Source organism: Pelodiscus sinensis, chromosome 25, assembly GCF_049634645.1.
Source record: "Pelodiscus sinensis isolate JC-2024 chromosome 25, ASM4963464v1, whole genome shotgun sequence".
NCBI lineage: Eukaryota > Metazoa > Chordata > Testudines > Trionychidae > Pelodiscus > Pelodiscus sinensis.
In genome coordinates, this window is record NC_134735.1 from 20,175,933 (window position 1) to 20,200,034 (window position 24,102).

The 24,102-nt window shown below is 60.0% G+C and overlaps 3 non-coding genes across 3 annotated transcripts; all 3 read left to right on the forward strand.

The window, feature by feature from the left end:
- Positions 1 to 3,453: 3,453 nt before the first annotated feature.
- TRNAN-GUU (transfer RNA asparagine (anticodon GUU)) lies at positions 3,454 to 3,527 on the forward strand. The gene has a single exon. It is a non-coding gene; the product is annotated as a tRNA-Asn (tRNA).
- Positions 3,528 to 5,092: 1,565 nt separating this feature from the next.
- TRNAN-GUU (transfer RNA asparagine (anticodon GUU)) lies at positions 5,093 to 5,166 on the forward strand. The gene has a single exon. It is a non-coding gene; the product is annotated as a tRNA-Asn (tRNA).
- Positions 5,167 to 9,995: 4,829 nt separating this feature from the next.
- TRNAN-GUU (transfer RNA asparagine (anticodon GUU)) lies at positions 9,996 to 10,069 on the forward strand. The gene has a single exon. It is a non-coding gene; the product is annotated as a tRNA-Asn (tRNA).
- Positions 10,070 to 24,102: the final 14,033 nt, after the last annotated feature.

Genomic DNA, 24,102 nt, shown 5'->3' on the forward strand with positions numbered 1-24,102 from the left:
CCCTGCCCTGAGCTCTCCACACCCATACACTCTCCAGCCCCCTGTCCTGAGCTCCACCATACCCCTGCCCTGAGCTCCCCATCCTCCCACACTCCCCACCCCCTGCCCTGAGCTCCCCCACATCCTCACACTCCTCATCCCCCGCCCTGACCTCCCCATACTCCCACATTCCCCATCCCACTGCTCTGAGCTCCCCCACATCTACAGACTTCCCACCCCCCTGCCCTGAGCTCCCCCACATCCTCACACTGCATCCCCCTAACCTGAGCTCCCCACACCCACACACCCCAGCCCTGAGCTCCCTGGATTCCACACATTCAAATTTCTCACAGGTAATTTCCTGTCATTCAGTTTGGACACAGGCCGGCTAACCTTGTGAGGAGGGCTTTAAACTAGGTTCGACGGGGACAGGTGAGCAAAGCCCACAGGTAAGTGCTGAATGTGCGGGACTGAGAGATGGGTTGGAAATGGGGGGGATTACGGCCTATAATGGGAAGGAGCAAGGAGGGTCAGGGCACAACAGGGAGGCAAGATCAAATCAGTATCTTAGATGCCTATATACAAATCCAAGAAGTATGGGTAATAAGCAGGAAGAACTGGAATTGCTAACCAATAAATACAACTTTGATATCATTGGTATTACAGAAACCTGGTGGGATGGGACGCACGATTGGAATGTTGGTATGGAAGGGTACGGCTTGCTCAGGAAGGACAGACAGGGAAAAAAGGGAGGAGGGGTTGCCTTGTATATTAAAAATGTACACACTTGGACTGAAGTGGAGATGAACGTAGGAGATAGCTGTGTAGACAGTCTCTGGGTGAAGCTAAAAGGGGTAAAAAACGAGGGTGATATCATGCTAGGAGTCTACTACAGGCCACCTAGCCAGGTGGAAGAGGTGGATGAGGCCTTTTTTAAACAATTAACAAAACTAGCCAAAGCCCAAGATTTGGTGGTGATGGGGGACTTCAACTATCCAGACATATGTTGGGAAACTAACACAGCGGGGCGCAGGCTATCCAAGAAGTTTCTGGACTGCATTGGAGACAACTTTCTGTTTCAGAAGGTTGAAAAAGCTACCAGAGGAGAAGCTGTTCTGGATTTGGTTTTAAGAAATAGGGAGCAACTAGTTGAGAACTTGAAAGTGGAAGACAGTATAGGGGACAGTGATCATGAAATAATAGAGTTCATGATCTTAAGGAAAGGTAGAAGGGAGACCAGCACAATTGAGCTAATGGATTTCAGGAAGACAGATTTTGATAAGTTCAGAGAACTTGTAGGTAAGGTCCCATGGGAAGCAAGACTGAAGGGAAAAACAACTGAGGAGAGTTGGAAGTATTTCAAAGGGACGTTGTTAAGGGCCCAAAAGCAAACAATTCCGCTGTGTAGGAAAGATAGAAAATATGGCAAAAGACCAGCTTGGCTTAACAAGGAGATCTTGCATGATCTCAAAATAAAAAAGGAGTCGTATAAAAAATGGAAACTAGGACAACTAACAAAGGATGAATATAGGCAAGCAACACGGGAATGCAGGGGCAAGATTAGAAAGGCAAAGGCACAAAATGAGATCAAACTAGCTACAGGCATAAAGGGAAACAAGAAGACCTTTTACAAATACATTAAAAGCAAGAGGAAGACCAAGGACAGGGTAGGCCCACTGCTTAGTGAGGAGGGAGAAGCAGTAACAGGAAACTTGGAAATGGCAGAGATGCTCAATGACTTCTTTGTTTCGGTCTTCACCGAGAAGTCTGGAGGTGTGCCTAACGTAGTGAATACAAGCAGAGAGAGGGTAAGTTTAGAAGATAGGATACACAAAGAACAAGTTAAAAATCACTTAGGAAAGTTAGATGTCAGCAAGTCACCAGCTCCTGATGAAATGCATCCCAGGATACTCAAGGAGCTGATAGAGGAGCTATCTGAGCCTTTAGCTATGATTTTTGAAAAATCATGGCAGACAGGGGAGATTCCAGAAGACTGGAAAAGGGCAAATAATGTGCCCATCTATAAAAAGGGGAATAAGAACAACCCAGGAAACTACAGACCGGTCAGTTTAACGTCTGTCCCAGGGAAGATAATGGAGCAGGTAATTAAGGAAATCATATGCAAACACTTGGAAGGTAATAAAGTGAAAGTGCAGATGATACCAAACTGGGTGGGGTTGCAACTTCTTTGGAGGAGAGGGACATAATTCAAAATGACCTTAGCAAGTTAGGGAAATGGTCAGAGGTAAACAGGATGCGGTTTAATAAAGAGAAATGGAAAGTGCTCCACTTAGGAAGGAACAATCAGTTCCATACATACAAGATGGGATGCGACTGTCTAGGAAGGAGCATGGTGGAAAGAGATCTAGGGGTCACAGTGGACCACAAGTTGAATATGAGTCAACAGTGTGATGCTGTTGCAAAAAAAGCAAATATGATTCTAGGTTGTATCAACAGGTGTGTTGTAAGCAAAACTCGTGAAGTTGTGGTACCGCCCCAGGGTCAGGAGCATGTCAGGTCTCTTCAGACATGCATGTGCCTATTGGGCCACGGCCCCTGGGTGTCACGCAGCTGGAGCGTGGCATGGCATGTGCTTGCACGTGCACAGGTGTCTGTGTGATCCGTGGGAGGCATGGCCCACGTGCGCGGTCCCTGGTCTCCCTCCCGCCTCCTCCCCCAAACTACTTAATTCGAACAACTTCCCCGGCTGACCAAAACCCATCTCATCCCATCAAAAGCTTCTGCCCAGCCCAAGAGGACCAGCTACGTTCCCGGCTCAATTCATCCCTTACAGTCAGAGCCAAAAATCACCAGCTGACGGTCCTTCAGAATCCTCAATGGAAAGGGGGAGAGGGAATTGTGGGAGCACGGGCAGCACTCGCCACGTTCTCGGTTGAGGCTTGCAGCAGTCATGGAAGAGAGAGCTGGCTTCGGTCAAGTCTCGGGAGTACGGCCACGGCTTGGACGGGTCCTTCAGTCCTTGGCTCAGAGCTTCGGTTGGTAGCCCACATCCTCCCGTGGTAAAAAAGCAGGAGGGCTTTCCTTCCAGGGCCTTTTGCATCTTCTGCCGTGGGAGCACCTGAAAGTAAAACAGCTGCGGCAGGCGTACGCCATGGCCACTAGGGGCGGCGCCGCAGGAAGCCCTGTTGCCTGAGGACAGAAGAGGAGGCCTCCGTGCCTCCCACACAGGAAGCGGGGGGCTGCCGAGAGCTTCCCCGCAGGCGGCATCCTGGCCTGGCCTTTAGCTACTTGCAGCCTGGAGTGAAGGCGCGGAGTCAAAAGAGGCCGGCCCACACGTAGCAGAGGATGGTTTCGAGCCATCGACCTCTGGGTTATGGGCCCAGCACGCTTCCGCTGCGCCACTCTGCTCCCTTGTGGCTAAATTGCCCGCAATCCACTCTAGCACCTGGGCTGCACTGGCACCGCCAGGGAGAGGAGCAGGCTGCTAGGCAGCGTTTCGGAAACCCCTTCGAGGTCTCTGTGGCGCAATGGGTCAGCGTGTTCGGCTGTTAACCGAAAGGATGGTGGTTCGAGCCCACCCGGGGACGTGGCTACGCTTGGCCTCCTGGCGCTTGCTAGCGGGCTCCCTTTTGCCACCTCCAAGCCATCCCTCTCGGCCTCAGTGAGGTCACCTTGTGGCCGGCAAGGTTCAGGGGCCGTGCCGTGCCACGGGAGCCCGTCTCCCAGCAACCGCGCCGGGGCCTCGGCCTCAGGGCTTAAGCCCCGAGCCCAAGCGTGAAAGCTCCAGCCGGGCAGGTGTCGTTCCCCTCCCGCCTCTACGCCAGCTGAGAGGGAGAAACGCACGAGCCGCGCGGGTTCTTAGCCGCCTCCCTCCTGCGGGCCTGTTTGCTGCGCAGACCTCTGGGCCTGTCTCATGCCTCCCCTGGGAAGCGTGGCCGCGCGAACTGAGCCCCAGTCGCAGCTCCTGAGGTTTCCTGTGCAGCCTTGGACTTGCATGGCTGCCATGGTTTCTCTTTGGAAGGGACTCGGTCCCGCTTGGACAGGCGACTCGCCCGTGTGACTCCAAACGCCATCTTGTGGCTGTCTTTTTCCCCCACAGCCAGAACACCAGGATTCGCCTCCCACGGCAGAAGATACAAAAGGCCCTGGAAGGAAAGCCCTCCTGCTTTTTTACCTCGGGAGGATGTGGGCTACCAACCGAAGCTCTGAGCCAAGGACTGAAGGACCCGTCCAAGCCGTGGCCGTACTCCCGAGACTTGACCGAAGCCAGCTCTCTCTTCCATGACTGCTGCAAGCCTCAACCGAGAACGTGGCGAGTGCTGCCCGTGCTCCCACAATTCCCTCTCCCCCTTTCCATTGAGGATTCTGAAGGACCGTCAGCTGGTGATTTTTGGCTCTGACTGTAAGGGATGAATTGAGCCGGGAACGTAGCTGGTCCTCTTGGGCTGGGCAGAAGCTTTTGATGGGATGAGATGGGTTTTGGTCAGCCGGCGTGTGCCTAAAGAGCGTGGGTGGTGGCGATGCGGGAGAAGCGGCGCGTCGGAGGGAATTGCTCGCGTGTCCTGTTGTTGAGCAGTATGGCAAAGGCAGAAGTTCTCTTTGTGAGGGGTTTGGCGTGCCTGGGAGTAGTAGAGCAAGGCCAGTGTTGATGCTGTGGCAGCTCTTTGTCTAGGCGTTTTGTCTAGGCCTGAATGAAGGCTCTGGGTAGCGTGGTCCAGAAGTGCTTTGTTCCACGAGCGTCTGGAGAGCCTCCCTGGCGCGTTCCCTGAGCGGGTCCCGGCGGCCCTTGTGGGTGGGAAAAGGGCAGGAGGAAGCCCTGTTGCCTGAGGACAGAAGAGGAGGCCTCCGTGCCTCCCACACAGGAAGCGGGGGGCTGCCGAGAGCTTCCCCGCAGGCGGCATCCTGGCCTGGCCTGGCCTTTAGCTACTTGCAGCCTGGAGTGAAGGCGCGGAGTCAAAAGAGGCCGGCCCACACGTAGCAGAGGATGGTTTCGATCCATCGACCTCTGGGTTATGGGCCCAGCACGCTTCCGCTGCGCCACTCTGCTCCCTTGGGGGTAGACTGCCCGCAATCCACTCTAGCACCTGGGCTGCACTGGCACGGCCAGGCAGAGGAGCAGGCTGCTAGGCAGCGTTTCGGAAAGCCCTTCGAGGTCTCTGTGGCGCAATGGGTCAGCGTGTTCGGCTGTTAACCGAAAGGATGGTGGTTCGAGCCCACCCAGGGACGTGGCTACGCTCGGCCTCCTGGCGCTTGCTAGCGGGCTCCCTTTTGCCACCTCCAAGCCATCCCTCTCGGCCTCGGTGAGGTCACCTTGTGGCCGGCAAGGTTCAGGGGCCGTGCCGTGCCACGGGAGCCCGTCTCCCAGCAACCGCGCCGGGGCCTCGGCCTCAGGGCTTAAGCCCCGAGCCCAAGCGCGAAAGCTCCAGCCGGGCAGGTGTCGTTCCCCTCCCGCCTCTACGCCAGCTGAGAGGGAGAAACGCACGAGCCGCGCGGGTTCTTAGCCGCCTCCCTCCTGCGGGCCTGTTTGCTGCGCAGACCTCTGGGCCTGTCTCATGCCTCCCCTGGGAAGCGTGGCCGCGCGAACTGAGCCCCAGTCGCAGCTCCTGAGGTTTCCTGTGCAGCCTTGGACTTGCATGGCTGCCATGGTTTCTCTTTGGAAGGGACTCGGTCCCGCTTGGACAGGCGACTCGCCCGTGTGACTCCAAACGCCATCTTGTGGCTGTCTTTTTCCCCCACAGCCAGAACACCAGGATTCGCCTCCCACGGCAGAAGATGCAAAAGGCCCTGGAAGGAAAGCCCTCCTGCTTTTTTACCTCGGGAGGATGTGGGCTACCAACCGAAGCTCTGAGCCAAGGACTGAAGGACCCGTCCAAGCCGTGGCCGTACTCCCGAGACTTGACCGAAGCCAGCTCTCTCTTCCATGACTGCTGCAAGCCTCAACCGAGAACGTGGCGAGTGCTCCCACAATTCCCTCTCCCCCTTTCCATTGAGGATTCTGAAGGACCGTCAGCTGGTGATTTTTGGCTCTGACTGTAAGGGATGAATTGAGCCGGGAACGTAGCTGGTCCTCTTGGGCTGGGCAGAAGCTTTTGATGGGATGAGATGGGTTTTGGTCAGCCGGCGTGTGCCTAAAGAGCGTGGGTGGTGGCGATGCGGGAGAAGCGGCGCGTCGGAGGGAATTGCTCGCGTGTCCTGTTGTTGAGCAGTATGGCGAAGGCAGAAGTTCTCTTTGTGAGGGGTTTGGCGTGCCTGGGAGTAGTAGAGCAAGGCCAGTGTTGATGCTGTGGCAGCTCTTTGTCTAGGCGTTTTGTTTAGGCCTGAATGAAGGCTCTGGGTAGCGTGGTCCAGAAGTGCTTTGTTCCACGAGCGTCTGGAGAGCCTCCCGGGCGCGCTCCCTGAGCGGGTCCCGGCGGCCCTTGTGGGTGGGAAAAGGGCAGGAGGAAGCCCTGTTGCCTGAGGACAGAAGAGGAGGCCTCCGTGCCTCCCACACAGGAAGCGGGGGGCTGCCGAGAGCTTCCCCGCAGGCGGCATCCTGGCCTGGCCTTTAGCTACTTGCAGCCTGGAGTGAAGGCGCGGAGTCAAAAGAGGCCAGCCCACACGTAGCAGAGGATGGCTTCGATCCATCGACCTCTGGGTTATGGGCCCAGCACGCTTCCGCTGCGCCACTCTGATCCCTTGGGGATAGACTGCCCGCAATCCACTCTAGCACCTGGGCTGCACTGGCACGGCCAGGCAGAGGAGCAGGCTGCTAGGCAGCGTTTCGGAAAGCCCTTCGAGGTCTCTGTGGCGCAATGGGTCAGCGCGTTCTGCTGTTAACCGAAAGGATGGTGATTCGAGCCCACCCGGGGACGTGGCTACGCTCGGCCTCCTGGCGCTTGCTAGCGGGCTCCCTTTTGCCACCTCCAAGCCATCCCTCTCGGCCTCGGTGAGGTCACCTTGTGGCCGGCAAGGTTCAGGGGCCGTGCCGTGCCACAGGAGCCCGTCTCCCAGCAACCGCGCCGGGGCCTCGGCCTCGGGGCTTAAGCCCCGAGCCCAAGCGCAAAAGCTCCAGCCGGGCAGGTGTCGTTCCCCTCCCGCCTCTACGCCAGCTGAGAGGGAGAAACGCACGAGCCGCGCGGGTTCTTAGCCGCCTCCCTCCTGCGGGCCTGTTTGCTGCGCAGACCTCTGGGCCTGTCTCATGCCTCCCCTGGGAAGCGTGGCCGCGCGAACTGAGCCCCAGTCGCAGCTCCTGAGGTTTCCTGTGCAGCCTTGGACTTGCATGGCTGCCATGGTTTCTCTTTGGGAGGGACTCGGTCCCGCTTGGACAGGCGACTCGCCCGTGTGACTCCAAACGCCATCTTGTGGCTGTCTTTTTCCCCCACAGCCAGAACACCAGGATTCGCCTCCCACGGCAGAAGATGCAAAAGGCCCTGGAAGGAAAGCCCTCCTGCTTTTTTACCTCGGGAGGATGTGGGCTACCAACCGAAGCTCTGAGCCAAGGACTGAAGGACCCGTCCAAGCCGTGGCCGTACTCCCGAGACTTGACCGAAGCCAGCTCTCTCTTCCATGACTGCTGCAAGCCTCAACCGAGACCGTGGCGAGTGCTGCCCGTGCTCCCACAATTCCCTCTCCCCCTTTCCATTGAGGATTCTGAAGGACCGTCAGCTGGTGATTTTTGGCTCTGACTGTAAGGGATGAATTGAGCCGGGAACGTAGCTGGTCCTCTTGGGCTGGGCAGAAGCTTTTGATGGGATGAGATGGGTTTTGGTCAGCCGGCGTGTGCCTAAAGAGCGTGGGTGGTGGCGATGCGGGAGAAGCGGCGCGTCGGAGGGAATTGCTCGCGTGTCCTGTTGTTGAGCAGTATGGCGAAGGCAGAAGTTCTCTTTGTGAGGGGTTTGGCGTGCCTGGGAGTAGTAGAGCAAGGCCAGTGTTGATGCTGTGGCAGCTCTCTGTCTAGGCGTTTTGTCTAGGCCTGAATGAAGGCTCTGGGTAGCGTGGTCCAGAAGTGCTTTGTTCCACGAGCGTCTGGAGAGCCTCCCTGGCGCGCTCCCTGAGCGGGTCCCGGCGGCCCTTGTGGGTGGGAAAAGGGCAGGAGGAAGCCCTGTTGCCTGAGGACAGAAGAGGAGGCCTCCGTGCCTCCCACACAGGAAGCGGGGGGCTGCCGAGAGCTTCCCCGCAGGCGGCATCCTGGCCTGGCCTGGCCTTTAGCTACTTGCAGCCTGGAGTGAAGGCGCGGAGTCAAAAGAGGCCGGCCCACACGTAGCAGAGGATGGTTTCGATCCATCGACCTCTGGGTTATGGGCCCAGCACGCTTCCGCTGCGCCACTCTGCTCCCTTGGGGCTAGACTGCCCGCAATCCACTCTAGCACCTGGGCTGCACTGGCACGGCCAGGCAGAGGAGCAGGCTGCTAGGCAGCGTTTCGGAAAGCCCTTCGAGGTCTCTGTGGCGCAATGGGTCAGCGCGTTCGGCTGTTAACCGAAAGGATGGTGATTCGAGCCCACCCGGGGACGTGGCTACGCTCGGCCTCCTGGCGCTTGCTAGCGGGCTCCCTTTTGCCACCTCCAAGCCATCCCTCTCGGCCTCAGTGAGGTCACCTTGTGGCCGGCAAGGTTCAGGGGCCGTGCCGTGCCACAGGAGCCCGTCTCCCAGCAACCGCGCCGGGGCCTCGGCCTCGGGGCTTAAGCCCCGAGCCCAAGCGCAAAAGCTCCAGCCGGGCAGGTGTCGTTCCCCTCCCGCCTCTACGCCAGCTGAGAGGGAGAAACGCACGAGCCGCGCGGGTTCTTAGCCGCCTCCCTCCTGCGGGCCTGTTTGCTGCGCAGACCTCTGGGCCTGTCTCATGCCTCCCCTGGGAAGCGTGGCCGCGCGAACTGAGCCCCAGTCGCAGCTCCTGAGGTTTCCTGTGCAGCCTTGGACTTGCATGGCTGCCATGGTTTCTCTTTGGGAGGGACTCGGTCCCGCTTGGACAGGCGACTCGCCCGTGTGACTCCAAACGCCATCTTGTGGCTGTCTTTTTCCCCCACAGCCAGAACACCAGGATTCGCCTCCCACGGCAGAAGATGCAAAAGGCCCTGGAAGGAAAGCCCTCCTGCTTTTTTACCTCGGGAGGATGTGGGCTACCAACCGAAGCTCTGAGCCAAGGACTGAAGGACCCGTCCAAGCCGTGGCCGTACTCCCGAGACTTGACCGAAGCCAGCTCTCTCTTCCATGACTGCTGCAAGCCTCAACCGAGACCGTGGCGAGTGCTGCCCGTGCTCCCACAATTCCCTCTCCCCCTTTCCATTGAGGATTCTGAAGGACCGTCAGCTGGTGATATTTGGCTCTGACTGTAAGGGATGAATTGAGCCGGGAACGTAGCTGGTCCTCTTGGGCTGGGCAGAAGCTTTTGATGGGATGAGATGGGTTTTGGTCAGCCGGCGTGTGCCTAAAGAGCGTGGGTGGTGGCGATGCGGGAGAAGCGGCGCGTCGGAGGGAATTGCTCGCGTGTCCTGTTGTTGAGCAGTATGGCGAAGGCAGAAGTTCTCTTTGTGAGGGGTTTGGCGTGCCTGGGAGTAGTAGAGCAAGGCCAGTGTTGATGCTGTGGCAGCTCTCTGTCTAGGCGTTTTGTCTAGGCCTGAATGAAGGCTCTGGGTAGCGTGGTCCAGAAGTGCTTTGTTCCACGAGCGTCTGGAGAGCCTCCCTGGCGCGCTCCCTGAGCGGGTCCCGGCGGCCCTTGTGGGTGGGAAAAGGGCAGGAGGAAGCCCTGTTGCCTGAGGACAGAAGAGGAGGCCTCCGTGCCTCCCACACAGGAAGCGGGGGGCTGCCGAGAGCTTCCCCGCAGGCGGCATCCTGGCCTGGCCTGGCCTTTAGCTACTTGCAGCCTGGAGTGAAGGCGCGGAGTCAAAAGAGGCCGGCCCACACGTAGCAGAGGATGGTTTCGATCCATCGACCTATGGGTTATGGGCCCAGCACGCTTCCGCTGCGCCACTCTGCTCCCTTGGGGCTAGACTGCCCGCAATCCACTCTAGCACCTGGGCTGCACTGGCACGGCCAGGCAGAGGAGCAGGCTGCTAGGCAGCGTGTCTGAAACCCCTTCTAGGTCTCTGTGGCGCAATGGGTCAGCGCGTTTGGCTGTTAACCGAAAGGATGGTGGTTCGAGCCCACCCGGGGACGTGGCTACGCTCGGCCTCCTGGCGCTTGCTAGCGGGCTCCCTTTTGCCACCTCCAAGCCATCCCTCTCGGCCTCGGTGAGGTCACCTTGTGGCCGGCAAGGTTCAGGGGCCGTGCCGTGCCACGGGAGCCCGTCTCCCAGCAACCGCGCAGGGGCCTCGGCCTCGGGGCTTAAGCCCCGAGCCCAAGCGCAAAAGCTCCAGCCGGGCAGGTGTCGTTCCCCTCCCGCCTCTACGCCAGCTGAGAGGGAGAAACGCACGAGCCGCGCGGGTTCTTAGCCGCCTCCCTCCTGCGGGCCTGTTTGCTGCGCAGACCTCTGGGCCTGTCTCATGCCTCCCCTGGGAAGCGTGGCCGCGCGAACTGAGCCCCAGTCGCAGCTCCTGAGGTTTCCTGTGCAGCCTTGGACTTGCATGGCTGCCATGGTTTCTCTTTGGAAGGGACTCGGTCCCGCTTGGACAGGCGACTCGCCCGTGTGACTCCAAACGCCATCTTGTGGCTGTCTTTTTCCCCCACAGCCAGAACACCAGGATTCGCCTGCTCCTGGGTGGCCTGTGTCCCTTTCGGGCCATGGCGGCCGCTATGCGCCCGTAGACGGCCACGTTCCTCCTCCTAGTACAGAGATCATGGACGCTGGGGCCCTGCCCCCAAACCTCAATGAGGTCCATGACCTCCACACTAGACCAGGAGGGTGCGCGCCATCTACGGCCCCTGGCTGGCCCCTGGGTGCTGGGGGACTGGGCGGGGGGACGGCTCGCTGGCACTGGCTGCCTGGCTCATCCTGCAGCCGCTGGCTCGGGGCAGAGACTGCTGGCAGGGCTGGCTCTGGCAAGTGCCGTCTGGCCAGAGTCTACCCCTTTAAGGGCCCCAGGGCTGGGGAGAGGAGAGGAGTTTTCCTGCTTTGGCCCAGAGCAGCCACCAGGGGAACCTGGGGAGGGCTGGGCTCCAGCTACTTCGAATTAAGTGGCTACACAGCCCTTAATTCCAACTACTGAATTCGAATTTGGCGTTACTCCTGGTAGAATGAAGTTTACCTAGTTCGAATTAAGTCCAAACTAGCGGTTTGTATGTGTAGCACCTATGAAAGTTACTTCCAACTAACGGCTGTTAGTTCGAATTAACTTTGTAGTGTAGACATACCCATAGTTCCTATACAACTAGCAGCTAATGGGTAGTCTCCAGTAGTTTAAATCTTGGGGCATTTGGAAAAGGAGGGGGCGCTACATGTGTGCGGGGTGTATTGTTGCCCTCTGCTGGATGGACTGTAAATGCTTTATGTATGTATCATATGCCCTATAGTGCTAACAGTTAATGGAGATTCTCCTCTAGCTCACACCTGGCATTTTCTAAAGTAATATATGTGTGTGTATGTGCGAGAAAGAGCAAGAGCCTGGGGGCTCCCTCATGTCTCCTCCCCATCCTGATCTGCTTGGCTTAAGTGCAGGAAAGAAGAAGTAGTGAGCTTTGTGTATTTGACATCAGGTGGAAGCAGGGGAATGGAGGACTGGTGGGAACAAGAGCACTTGGCTTCTTTTCCTGCAGACCGAGAGGGGTGGGGACTGGCTTGAGCTATATAAATCAGATGCCGCTCCATGCCTCAGTTTCCCCCTTCATACAATGCCGATGACACAGAGAATGTTTGTAAAGTGCCTTGTTGTTAGCCCATGGGGCAGAGGGGGAAACTCGGTCTCAGAAGCAGACTGGGGGGAGGTAAAACTCTACCTAGGCAGCGCTGGTTCCACTACGTCACGCTGCCAGACCGGTCTGAGTGGGTCCCTCTCTTGGCTGCTCCTCCCCCCAGGAGGAGTGGGTTCCTCTCCATCGGCTGCAGGAACCAGCATTTCAAGGTCTTTGCCAATGGGCAGCCGTTCTGCAATTCATCTCTGCCGCGGCTTCCAGCAGATCGATACACTGGAGATCGATGGTGCCGTGGTCGGGTCCTGTGCCCAGTTGTGAGCCCGACCGGTGCCGCTGCCCAGACGGAGATGAGTGGCACACACACGACACCCCCCTACGGCCGCCCTCGCAGACCCAATAAACCTCTCCCTTTCGCAGAACGACTCTGCTCCTGCGTGGTTCTGGGGCTACTTGTGTGTGTGTCCTAGACCCCCTTTCTGCTCAGCGCAGATAGAGACTCCTCTGCAGGTAGAGCTGAGTGCGACGCCTGCACTGGGATGGCGTATTGGGATAATGTACTGACAGCTCCTCTGCGCCACCCCTCCTCTTCCTGCCGCTGCAACATCAAATTAACCTTCCTGGTCTGCCCCCGTCCTCCCTCCGGTACCAGGAGACCCCACGCATGATGGGAGGGGCTGCAAACTGGGGAGCAGGCTACTGCAGGGCTGAGGGCAGCAAACCAGCCCCCAGAGCCCTGCAGGGCCTGGCCACGGGGAAGGGGAACTGATGTGAGCAGCATTTAGAGCTGGGGGGGGCTGCGGGGAGGAGGACAATGGAGCCACGAGCAGGACAGGGGGTGAGCCAGCACCAGTGAGTCTCAGGGGGTATGTCTACACTACCCCGCTAGTTCGAACTAGGGGGGTAATGTATGCATACCGAACTTGCTAATGAAGCCCGGGATTTGAATTTCCCGGGCTTCATTAGCATAAAGCCGGCGCTGCCATTTTTAAAAGCCGGCTAGTGCGTACCCCGAGCTGTGGAACGAGGAGTACAGATAGTTCGGAATGGCTACGTAGTTCGAACTATCTAGCCCGTGCCGCGTGTAGCCGCGCGGCACGGGGTTCGCACTAGCCGGCTTTTAAAAATGGCGGCGCCGGCTTTATGCTAATGAAGCCCGGGAAATTCAAATCCCGGGCTTCATTAGCAAGTTCGGTATGCATACATTACCCCCCTAGTTCGAACTAGCGGGGTAGTGTAGAAATACATACCCAGGGGGACTAGAGCCTCCAGGCCTGGCCCCCGTTGAGAGAGAAGCTCAGAGATTGGAGCTGGGGCAGCCAAGAGCCCCCCACTGCTTTGTGGGGTGCAGAACAATGACTGCTCCCGAGGGGGGAAAGGAAGGTGCCTGCACTGCAGGGCCTCCCTGGAGAGACAGTATCGGTCCCTGGCAGACAAAGGTGGAACCAGTTCCAGGGCCTGGCCAGGAAAGAGCCCAAGTCCTGGGAGAAATCAGGCTCCATGCTCAGCTGTGAGTCCGAGTCCCATAGACAAAAGCGCCCCAGGGCAGTGGTGGATTCTCCACATGTCAATGGATCTAGTGCAGGCCAGAGGCCTTGCTGGGATGCGCTAGGGCAAAGCCCAGGGCTGGGGCCGGACGGGAGCCCGTGAGAGGCAGCGGGGCGAGTGGGAGGCTCTAACTCTTGCTCCTGGCCAGGAAGTCCAGTGCTGGGTGACACCAAGGCCACGTCTGCACTGCAGGCATTTTGCTCAAGAACAACTGTTCTTGTGCAAAAACTTGTGGCGCGTCTACACTGCACGTGAATTCTTGTGCAAGTAAATTTGCAGTAAAGCATCAGAAAAGAGGGCTTCTTGCACAGGAGTTATTCCTCTCCCCACGAGGAATAAGCCCCTTTTGTGCAAGAGCTGTTGTGCAAGAAGGCAGCGTGGACGGGCACCAGGGGCTTCTTGAGCAAGACACTTTTATGGCTAAAATGGTCATCAGAGCTTTCTTGCACGAGAAAACGTTCACAATGCCATGGACACTCTTGTGCAAAAGCACATGGCAGGGTGGAGGTGCTCTTGCACGAGACCTTTTGCGCAAGAACTCCGGTGTGAAACAGTTCTTGTGCAAGAAGCCTGCAGCGTAGGGCAGGGAGCAGCCTATGGGGCTACTGGAGCTGCTGGCTGCAGGATGCCCAGTCAGGGAGTGGGGGGGACCCCTAGGAATGGCTCCAACTTCCCAGAGGGGTGGCCAGAGGCAGGACATTTGCCTGGCAGGGTGAGGTGGGGGGGGCAGTGACCTCACAGGGGCTTTGGGCAGCCCTCAGCAGATCAGGCAAAGGGCAGGTGGGGAGGTGGTGACCTCACAGAGGAACCCACATCTCAGGCTGAGAAAAGGGGGGGGCGGGCCCAGGGGACTTTGGAGACCCCCGGTTGCTTTAGCTCTGGTGCGTCTCCTGCTCACAGTTGCTTTGTCCTCTGTGAGTTCCACGTCCGGACAGCGTTTTGCAGAAGGTAAGAGCCCCCAGGGGTTTGGATCCCGCCCGGGGCCGGCTGGGTTCCAGGCAGGCCCAGCCCTCGGTCAAGGGCCAGAAGTGCCTGTGCAAGACCGAGCCGATAAGCAAGGGGCCATTTGGGGGCTGGGGGCAGTCGCTCTGGGGAGCTGGAACCCCTGGATTTCGCTCTGCAGGCTGCGCCCCAAGCTCCCCTTTGCTCCCCTCATTTGCAGCATGGCCAAACACATCAGGCTGTGGTTCCGGAAAGCCCTGAAGATGGCCCCAGGGCCGGTGGGAAGCAGCTCCTCCGTCCCCGCGGGCGGGGAAGCTGAATCCCACCAGCTCGGGGCGACTCGCCCACCGGCCAGGCCCCTCCGGACCTGGCTCCAGAGGCGGCTGGGAAGGCGGGACCCAGCCCAGCGGGGCAGCCGGGTAGGGTGGCTCTGGGGCCTCCTCTGTGGAGAGAAACACCTGCCCCAGGAGCCCAGCCCCCATTACCACCAGGGGGCATCGCCCTGCCCGGCCCCCGGGGACCTGCCAGTCTCCGGGAGCCCCCAGCCTCTCCGCACCAGCCCCTGCAGCTGTGGGTCCAGCTCAGTGAGCAGCAGCGCCTGGGCCTCCAGCTGCAGCCGGGCCACCTCCTGCAGCCGCTCAGACCCAGGTGAGGGGCCGTGAACATGCTGGGCCCAGGGGCTCACCCAGTCCACGGGGGGGCAGCCCCAGTGTCTGCCCCGCAGCCAGGGCAATGGATGGGGGCGGGAGCTGCTGCTTGGCTCTCTTGTTCCTGGCGGGGGCTCTGCTGAGGGCGTTGGCAGATGTGAGGGTGGAAGGGGGATGGGTCCCTGCGAGGGGCGTGTGGGGCCCAACCTGCCCTGGGTCCCTGACATGGGGGCGCGTGACCCCTGCTGGCCGCTGGAGTCACCCTGGTCCCTTCCCTCCCGCACAGAGCTCCCCTGCGCCTCGGCGGAGCTCTGCCAGGAGCGGATGGACTCCCGGGTGGAGGAAGGGGCCATCTATGATATTGAAGAGCAGCTCCACACCCGGGACACGGTAGGAACCTTCTCCACACGGGGGGGGGGGGGGGGGACCCGAGATTGTCCGGCCCCTTCCCAGCACGTCCCCCCCTCCGGGAAGGGCTTGTCCCTGGGGATCCCCCTGGGGCCCCTTCTCCTGCATGACCTGGGCCCCCCAAGCTGAGGTCTCTTGTCATGCACCAGCTGGGCCCCCACAAGCCTGAGGAAGCAGTTGGGGGGGGAGTGTGGGTGCTTGGACAACCGGCAGCTCCCACCTCCACTCCTGGGAGGCCTGAGCCCTGCAGCTGTCCGTGGGGGGCAGGCAGGCCCCAGGCTCACAGACTCTCTCTGGGGTGCAGAGCCCAGCCGCCCTGCAGCGGTTCCTCCTGGCCGTCCCCCCCGCCTGCCTCGCCGCCCTCCAAAGGGGCGAGGACACCCTGGCGCCGCGCTGCTGCAAGGACACCATGATGGCCAGGATCGTGGTGAGCGAGTCGCGGCGGCCGGGAGGAGGGGAGGGGATACGTGGGGTGGACAGGGGTCTGCCTGGGCCATGGCGGCGGGTGGAGGTGCTGGAAATGGGATGGGTGGGGCCAGGAGTGCTGGAGGGGGAGGGGGAGGTGGACATGGGGAGGGTGGGCGGGGATGCTGGAGGAGGGAGGGACACAGAAATTGGGCAGGTCTGGGGTGCTGGACAGGGAGGGGGATTCGGAACAGGGAGGGGTCTCCCCGGGCCATGGGGGGGGGGAGCTGGAAGGTTAGCAGAGCGGGCTGCTGAGGATGCGCCTGGGGAGCAGGGAGGAGGAGGTTCAGAGGCTGGTCACCAGGGCAGTGAGGGGCAGGAGACGGCCTGGGGACAAGGATTGAGCTGGTCCCGGTTTGGGAGGGGGGTGCTGGGAGGGGCCCTGTGCCGGGCAGGGGGGCTACAGGCCAGCGGGAGGCAGTGGGGTTGGATCCTGCTGGGTGGGGGCGCTGGCCGTGTGAGCGTCTCTTGGGGGCCCCAGCCTCACACGCCCCTTTGTCTCCTTGGGTCTCACAGGAGATCATGGAGGACTCCCCCACCCCACTGGTCTTGGCCGACTGCCTCAACGCCGCCTGCAGCCTCAGGTACCGACCCCCCCCCCCCCCGCCGACTCCCCCCCAGAGCAGATCCCCTGACCAGGGAGTGGGAAAGTCTCTGTCTCCTGGGCTATGTCTAGACTGCAAGCCTCTTTCGAAAGAGAGCACCCAGTGAGTCTGGATGCTCTCTTTCGAAGAAGCCCTAGTTCCATTCAAGAACGCCTTCGTTCGAAAGAAGCACTTTCCAAAGAAGGCGTTCTTCCTCGTGAAATGAGGTTTACCGCCGTGGAAAGAAAAGCCGCGTTCTTTCGATTTAATTTCGAAAGAACGCGACTGCAGTCTAGACGCAGGTGATGTTTTTTCGGAAAAAGGCTACTTTTCCCGAAAAACCCCCTGAGTCTGGACACAGCCCTGCTGCTGAATGAACAGTCTCTGCCCCTCTCTCCTGCCAGCACCTTGCAGCCTCCCCTACAGGCCCAGCTCCTGAGCCCCCTGCTGAGGGCGGCCGTGGGACAGACTGTGTCTGGGGACTGGCAGCAGGAGCCCATCCACACACAGGTACGTCCCTCCGGGCCCTGCTCCCGGGCTGGGCTGGAGCTCCAGAGAGGAGTGGGGGTGGGGGCAGAGGGAGAGAAGAAGCTGCAGGTTTGGATCCTTCCCTCCAGGTTTCCCGTTGCTCTCCCTGGGGGCCCGTCCCTTCCATGCCCAGCCTGGGCTCCTCCCTGCTCTGCGAGGCGGCTCAGACCCTGCTCAAGGCTGCACCCCGGAGCCAGCGGGTGGCCTGGATTCCCCAACCCCCCTCTGACCCAGGGCTCCCCCTTGTCTTGCAGCAGTTCATCCGGGCCCTTCCCGTCGACCTCCAGGCCCTACTGGCAAGCCTCCTCGCCGAGTCCCCAGACACCGCCAGGCTGCAGCTGATCATGGAGGTGAGCCCCGTGGGGGGGACGGGGCCATTGTCCCTGCTTCCTCGGGGGGCCGAGAGAGGAGCTGTGTCAGTGGCTGGGGGTGGGGGGGGGCACAGTCTGAGAGGAGCCCCAGGCTCTGCCCAGAACCGGCGCCTCCCTACGGGTCCTGACCTGCCTCTTTCCCCCCCAGCACCTGAGCCCGTGGCTGGAGTCCCGCCTGCCCCAGGAGCGAGCCAGGGCCCTTGGCAGCACCACGGCCCTGCTGGGAGTCGCCACCACCCTCCCGGGGTTTGAGGTAAGTGACCTCGGAGCCGGGGGGTCTGGGGCTGCAGGGCGCGGGGCTGGGAGCGTCCCCGGGAGGCAGAGCTGGGAATGGGCCGGGAATGGGCCGCGTTCTCCTTTCCCCGGGGAGGGGCGACCCTGGGCCTTTCCGGGGGGCACCTGGGCCCCAGACTGGGGAGTGGCCGTCAGTGGATCCCCTTGTTCCACCCCCGGAGTGACCCTTCAGTCGGGGCCATTGCTCAGGGTTGTCTCCTCGCAAGGCCGGCCCCGCCCCGCCCCGCCCCGCCCCGCCCCGGGAGGTGTCTCTGTCCGTCCCCGAGCTCAGAACCGCCTCGGCGGCCGTTAGCATGGGACGTGCAGCCCCAGGATGCTGAGGGACCCCCCCTCTTCTCTCCCCTCAGAACTCCGCCGACTGGCCGAGGATGGGTCACCACGTGGCCCAGCTGGGCCTTTTTATTTCGGACCCATCCGAAGACGTCAGCCGGCTGGCCCGGAAGGGGGTGCACAGCCTGTACCGACTCCTCCTGCACCACAGGGGTAAGGAACCCAGCCGGGACCTGGGCCCCAGGGACACCCTGAGGGTGCCGGCGGCGGGGGGAGGGGACCCAGCCCTTTTCCCCCAGACTGGCCCAAGGGGGGATGCGTCCCTCTGTGTTCCCCTTCTGCCCCCTGTGCCCCTCCATTTGCCCAGGGATGCCTGCAGGGACCCGTGGGAGGGGAAGGGCTCAGACCTGCCAGCAGAATCACCCTGGTTTGTCTCTTGCAGGCCTCAACATCCACCAGGCAGAGGACCTGTGGTGCAGGCACTACTATAAGGAGAGATGGGTCCTGGCGCACAGCAACACCGTGCGGGTGGGAGAGGTAAGGACGCGCTGCCAGGGCAGGGCAGGGCTCGGGGGTGGGGCTGGCTGGGGCCCTCGTGCGGGTAGGACGCGGGGTGGGAGCGGGGAGTCGCTGATCGAATGGTCGATGCATTTTCCCTCGACTATTCGAGCCGTGGACAGGGCGGCGCTGCCCCTTTGTGACGCTGTCCCGGCGTTTCAAAGGGGCGGCGCTTCCTAGGGGCAGCGCCGCACCTTGCCCCGGATCTCCCGTAGGAGGGGAAGCAGGGCGGGGGGGGGCAACACTTTTTGATGGAGGTCGCTCCAAGATGTTGGCCAGTGGCCTAGGGCTGCTCTGTTGTGCGGAGGGGGGTGAGGTCTGGGAGGGTCTTGGGGGCAGGAGGAAGGTGTGACCTGGGGCAGGGGTTAGGGTGCAGGGTGAGGAGAGCGTCTGGGTGCAGGGTCTGGAAGGGAGTTTGCAGAAGGAGGAAGCTGTTTTAGCCCCAGGAGTTGGGGCCGGGCTCTGGGCCGTCAGCTGAAACCTCCCGTGCTCTTGATTTCAGGTCTTTGGGCAGCTCTTCACGCCAGAGAAGGAGAACTGCTTTTTAGACAAGGCTCTGCTCGCTGCCCGCTCCCCCCTGAGGCGCCCCAGCCAGGCCGGGCTGGTCCTGGCCCACGCCCTGCATGGGCAGGCCCATCAGCTCCTGGGATACATGGTGAGCAGCCGGAGCAGATGCAGGAGAGCGGGGCAGGGCCAGGGTCTCCTTCCCATCCCCTCAGGGAGTCCCCCGCCCCTTTCCTCATGCTGCCCCCACCCCACGTCCCTGCTGGGTGGGTCAGAAGCTCACCCTGCGGGCCTGACGGGGGGTGACCAGAGAGCAGAACAAGTCTCAGCGCAGGGGGGAGGAGGGTGGAAATGCAGGGGGGGCCCAGTACCCCTGAGTCTCCAGGGATGAATGTGACGGATTCTGCTTCCCTTGCAGCAGGAAGACAGCCAGTGAGAGCACAAGGAGCTGAGGAGCCAGCAGCTGCGTCCCCCTCCCCCCAACCCTCCCAATTGTATAGAATGTATTTAAATTCGGATTAAATAACGTTTCAAAAAACATTTGGATCAGGCTTTGTCAATAATTTTTAATGGGGGGGGGGCATTTTGGCAAGTGGTCAAGGGCCACATTTCTACCGAGGAGTTTGGGGTCTGGGACGGGGCGGTTGGGTGCAGAAGAGAGCTGAGGGGAGGAGCCTGGGTGCGCACCGTCCATTGCATCATCACGCGGCGCCATTGTGCTAGTGCTGGAGCTTGGGTGACTGGTTTAATTTGAATGTTTACACAGATTAGGTGTTTTAACTTTAGGAAACTTCATTTTCAATAAGGTCAAATGTTAATTTCTGTCTACCACAAAGGGTTTCAAAGTTTTCTTTCTTAAAGGCAGGGATGAGGAACCTTTTTTGTCTCCAGGGCCACTGACCCCCAGAAAAACCAGTTGGGGACCACACACGAGAAAAGCAAAATACAAAAACCCTTCTTCCAAAACCCACAAGCCTCACTGAGGTGAGGGGAAGGGACAGGGAGGACTGAGGTTCGGGGATCCCTCATTTTTGGCCCCCCCTCAGATTGAGAGGGACCCGCAAATGCCACTCTCCCTGGAACCCAGGAGAGTTAATCTGTGCTGGGGCTGGAGTGCCAGGGGAGTGAGATGTCTCAGTCGGGGCCACATTCGTGAGGCTTGGGGGGGGGGTTGGAGGCGCCAGGGACGCATTCAGATAGAGCAGGGGAGCCGGCAGGGACCCTGAGAGGAGAAGTGGGAGTGAGAGCCCAGCCGGGGAGACACAAGGAAACCAGAGTCAGTCTAGTATCTCTCAGGCAGCTGGGGTAGACACCCCCCACCCCAAACCCCAGCCTCCTGTTGGATCCTCCTCCCACAGTCTGCACCCAAACTCCCATCGCTGCCCTGAACCTGTCCCAGAGCCTGCAACCCGCAGCCTCTCCCGCGCCCCACTCCCCAGCCATCCTGCACCGTAACCCCAGCCTCAGGCCAGCGAACCTGAGTGAGGGTGGGGGAGCCCAAGCAGCAGAGGGAGGGGGGAGTGGAATGAGTGGGGGCGTGGCCTCAGAACAGGGGCAGGGGTAGGTGCGGGGAAGGGGGCGGGGCAATGGTAGTGGCCTCTAATGCCCACACCCCTCCCTTCGGCATCGCTTATGTCCCATGTCCGCCCCCTCCTGAGCCCACAGCCGGTGCCAAGGCCTCGTGCCCAGGGCGGGGTCGCCCCTGTGAGCTGCCAGCCATACTGGGGAGAGGCGAGAGGGTCTGGGCTGCTGTGTCCGTTGCTGGCTCCTGTCAGGCCTTTGCACCAAGTCCTGGTGCAGCCTGAGCAAACCTGGGTCCTTCCCTGCTCCTCCAACACCACCTGGGCAAAGGGAGGAGAGTCCCCAACAGCCTCTGTCACTTCGGCCTCCTGTCGGGGGAACATGCCCCCTGCAGCATGATCCCCTGTAGATCTAGCCCTCTGGGCACTCACCCAAGGTCTCTACACGGCAGCTGCTCTGTGCCTAGTGCTGGCACTGCAGAGCCATTTGCCACTTTGCACCCGACTGTCACCAGGTCCTTTCCATTTGCAGGGCCGGCCACATCTCCTGCCCGCTAGGCCATTGGCTGCACCCTCGTCTCGCTCCTCCTGGTGTCTGTATCCGTCATCACCTTGGTGATGCCCCAGCCTGCCGGGGCTGCAAGGGACTCCTGTTGGGAGCAGCTGCATGGGAACCAGAGGCCCAAGAATGGGAGAACCCTATTGACCTGCTGTGAGCAGGAGACGGGGGTGGGGAGGGGGCTGGGGAGGTACCTGTACTCAGCTCTGAATGGGGGCTGGGGAGACACAGACACTGCTGATGATTGCTGCACTGTGGGCCCCTGGGTTACAGTCTATGCCCAGGCAGCTCCTCCAGTCACTGCCTGTCACATTACTGGATCTTGAGGGGAGCAGCCAGATCACTGCTGCACCCATAGGTGGGGGTGTTGGCCCCAGAAAATGGTAGAAGGGGGGGTCATGTGGGGTGCTGAATAGAAGCTTATTATCTGATAGTCCTATGTAAGCTATTTATGTGGTTGTATAACGTCTGTGTGTGTAGTTAGGAATCTGTAGTCTGTGTGGATCCTGAATATTTCTCTGCATGTGGTTGAGCATTGGGTAGAGCCCGGCCTGTGGACATGCTAATTAGCGAGGCCCTGTGGGACAATGGCACTGAATGGGCCAAGGACACACCTAAAGCATGAGGGCGGACACCTAAGAGCGGCCAGCAGAGAGAGGCTGAGGACCAGGTGATCTCCTGCAGCCAAGAAGAGGCCAGGAAGGAGGGATAAATAGGCCATGTGGTCGATGCCATCTTGGTTCTCAGCTCAGCACTTCATCCCAGAGGCAGCATTGCAGGGATCGAAGAGCCTGGAAGACCTGTGAACCCATCCTGACCCTAGGATGTGCAACAAGAACTCTTAAACCAGCAGCTGTAACATCTCTGCTAGAGGCTGCATTGAGAACTGGGACATTCGGTGCATGTAACATACTATTCCTTTAACAACCTTACTCTCATGCTTTTCTTTATTGTAATAATAAACCTTTAGGTGTTAGATGCTAAAGGATTGGCTCAGCATGATTTGTGGGTAAGATCCAGAGGGTAAATTGACCAGGGATCTGTGGCTGGTTTCTTGGGACCAGACAGAACTTGTTCGGGGTAGGTGGGATTGGGTGCTAGGACCCCCACCGGTGTATGAGGCCCGGGGCCATCGGGGGCATGGATATTGCTGGGGTGCCGGAGGGGTTTTGCTCGTGAGGCTTCAGGCAGGCAGCTGAAGCGCTCTGTGGGACTGGTTTGTGGCCTGTGTGGAGAGGTCACCAGTCTGGGGGCTGTAAGGAGCCCCGAAGTTGAGCAATTCGCCCTGAGCAGACGCCCTCAGCTGTGCCCAGACACGGCCCGGTCCGTCACACTGCCCCTCAGCCTGCAGGCCTCTCCTCGCTCTCAGCCAGGCCAAGGGCTGAGCCCTGCTGTGGCCTGCCCCACCCAGCCAGCCAGCCCAGCTCCTCCTGCACAAACAGTCCCGCCTGCTCCTTTAGCAAAGCAGAGCGGGCTGGTTGTGGAACTTCTGGGAGACTGAGGTTCAAGTCCCAGGTCTGCTGCAGAGCCCTTGGCCCTGCCACTCCCCTGAGTGGGCCTCAGCTCCCGTCTGTGAAACGGGGACACTGATTCTAACTCGTCTAAGGGGAGCATTTTCAAAGCCCTAAGGGAGTTGGGAGCACAAGTGTGTGACTGTGCTTTGTGCCCACTGCTTGGTGCTCTTAAATCCCCCAGGTGCTTAGCTTGGGAGCTTTTCCGGGCAGGGGCTGCGGCTAGGGTTGCCAGGTGTCCCGTTTGAACCGGACAGTCCAGTATTTGAGCTTTCTGTCCAGGAGATAAATTGAGAAAAGATCTCAGTTTTCTAAATAAGATGTACTCTAGGTTGTGATGCAATGGCAAGTATGTCTGGTATTTTTATTGACCATCTGGCAACCCTGGCTGCGGCTGCCTCTCACTACTCTGGTGTGGACAAAGCACTGCAGTCATCCCGGGACAACGCCCCCAGAGACGCTCTCCCTCTGGGGCAGGGTCCTTTAATGCTTTTCACACTGACATAGGCTACGGGACAGCCCCTTGGACACGGGCATGAGTGTCCCCGCGGGGCGGTATCCCCCGGACGCTGCGCAATGCAGAGAAGAGGGGTGAGTCCTGGGGGATTGGTGGGACAAGAGACGTTCCGTTATTTTAACCCCACCCGCTATAAAGCAGCAAAACCCTGGGTCCAGGTACTCAAAAGTGCAGGGCTCTGCTTCTGCGGGATTAGCCGCCCCTTCTCGGCTGGGAACACGCAGGCGAAGCATCAAAGGGCTCCCACCCCACTGAGATGGTGACTGCATGTCTCGGGAAGGGAAGAATCCAGCCATGGGGGGGGGGGAGGGATCCCCTCTGGCACTGACGGAGAGGCCCAGAGACATGCAGAAGGAAAGTTCGGGAGGGAGGGGGCAGAGATACCAGGTAGGGAGGAGGACGGAGGTGCAGCTAACTCTGGTACTCGTGACACCCAGACCCCATCTCTCCCCACCTCCTTGGACCCAGGCAGCACCTGCTCCTTTTTGTCTCCTCTCCCATTGACTGCCGCCCTCCTCACCACCAGGTCTCCCAAAGGTTCCTCTCCCCAAATGTTTCCCACTCCCCTCCCACTGTTCCTCGCTCCCAAATCCCTGGGGTCCTGTCAAACAAACGTCTCTTCCTCCCTCCTGTGGCTGGCACCTCCATGTCCTGTAGCCTGGCCCCCCTCCCTTTACTCCATCCTTCACCAACCCTTCCAGCTCCTTGAGTTCCATTTCTTCCAGCCTCCACCCCAACTCCCTACATCTGCATCTCCACCCCAGCCCTGCCTCCCAGCCCCGCCTCTTAGCCCCCGGCCCCAAACCTTCCCTTCCCTGGTTCTTCCCTCCCCAAACTGCCTGTTCTGGTTATTTCTAGGCCAGGGGTGAAGCAGGAGCCATTCTGCTGGGCACTCTGCAAACACAGAACAAGGACAGTCCCAGCCCCACGCGTCTGGCCCTTGAAGAACAAACCCAGAGGCAGAGGGACCTGGATAGACGGGATGGTGAGGGGCAATTTCCCTCAGCAGCTTGGGCCGTCCTGGCAGAATGGTGTCTCAGTCTCCCAGGAGATCACGGTAGTGGGAACCAACTGTCCATGTTGTGCTAGACAAGGGCGATAGGAAGCCGCTCTGGGGTGCCCCACTAAGCCTGGCGGGCTGGGGGCGGGGCTTTGGGTGCTGTCAGCACGCTGGGCTG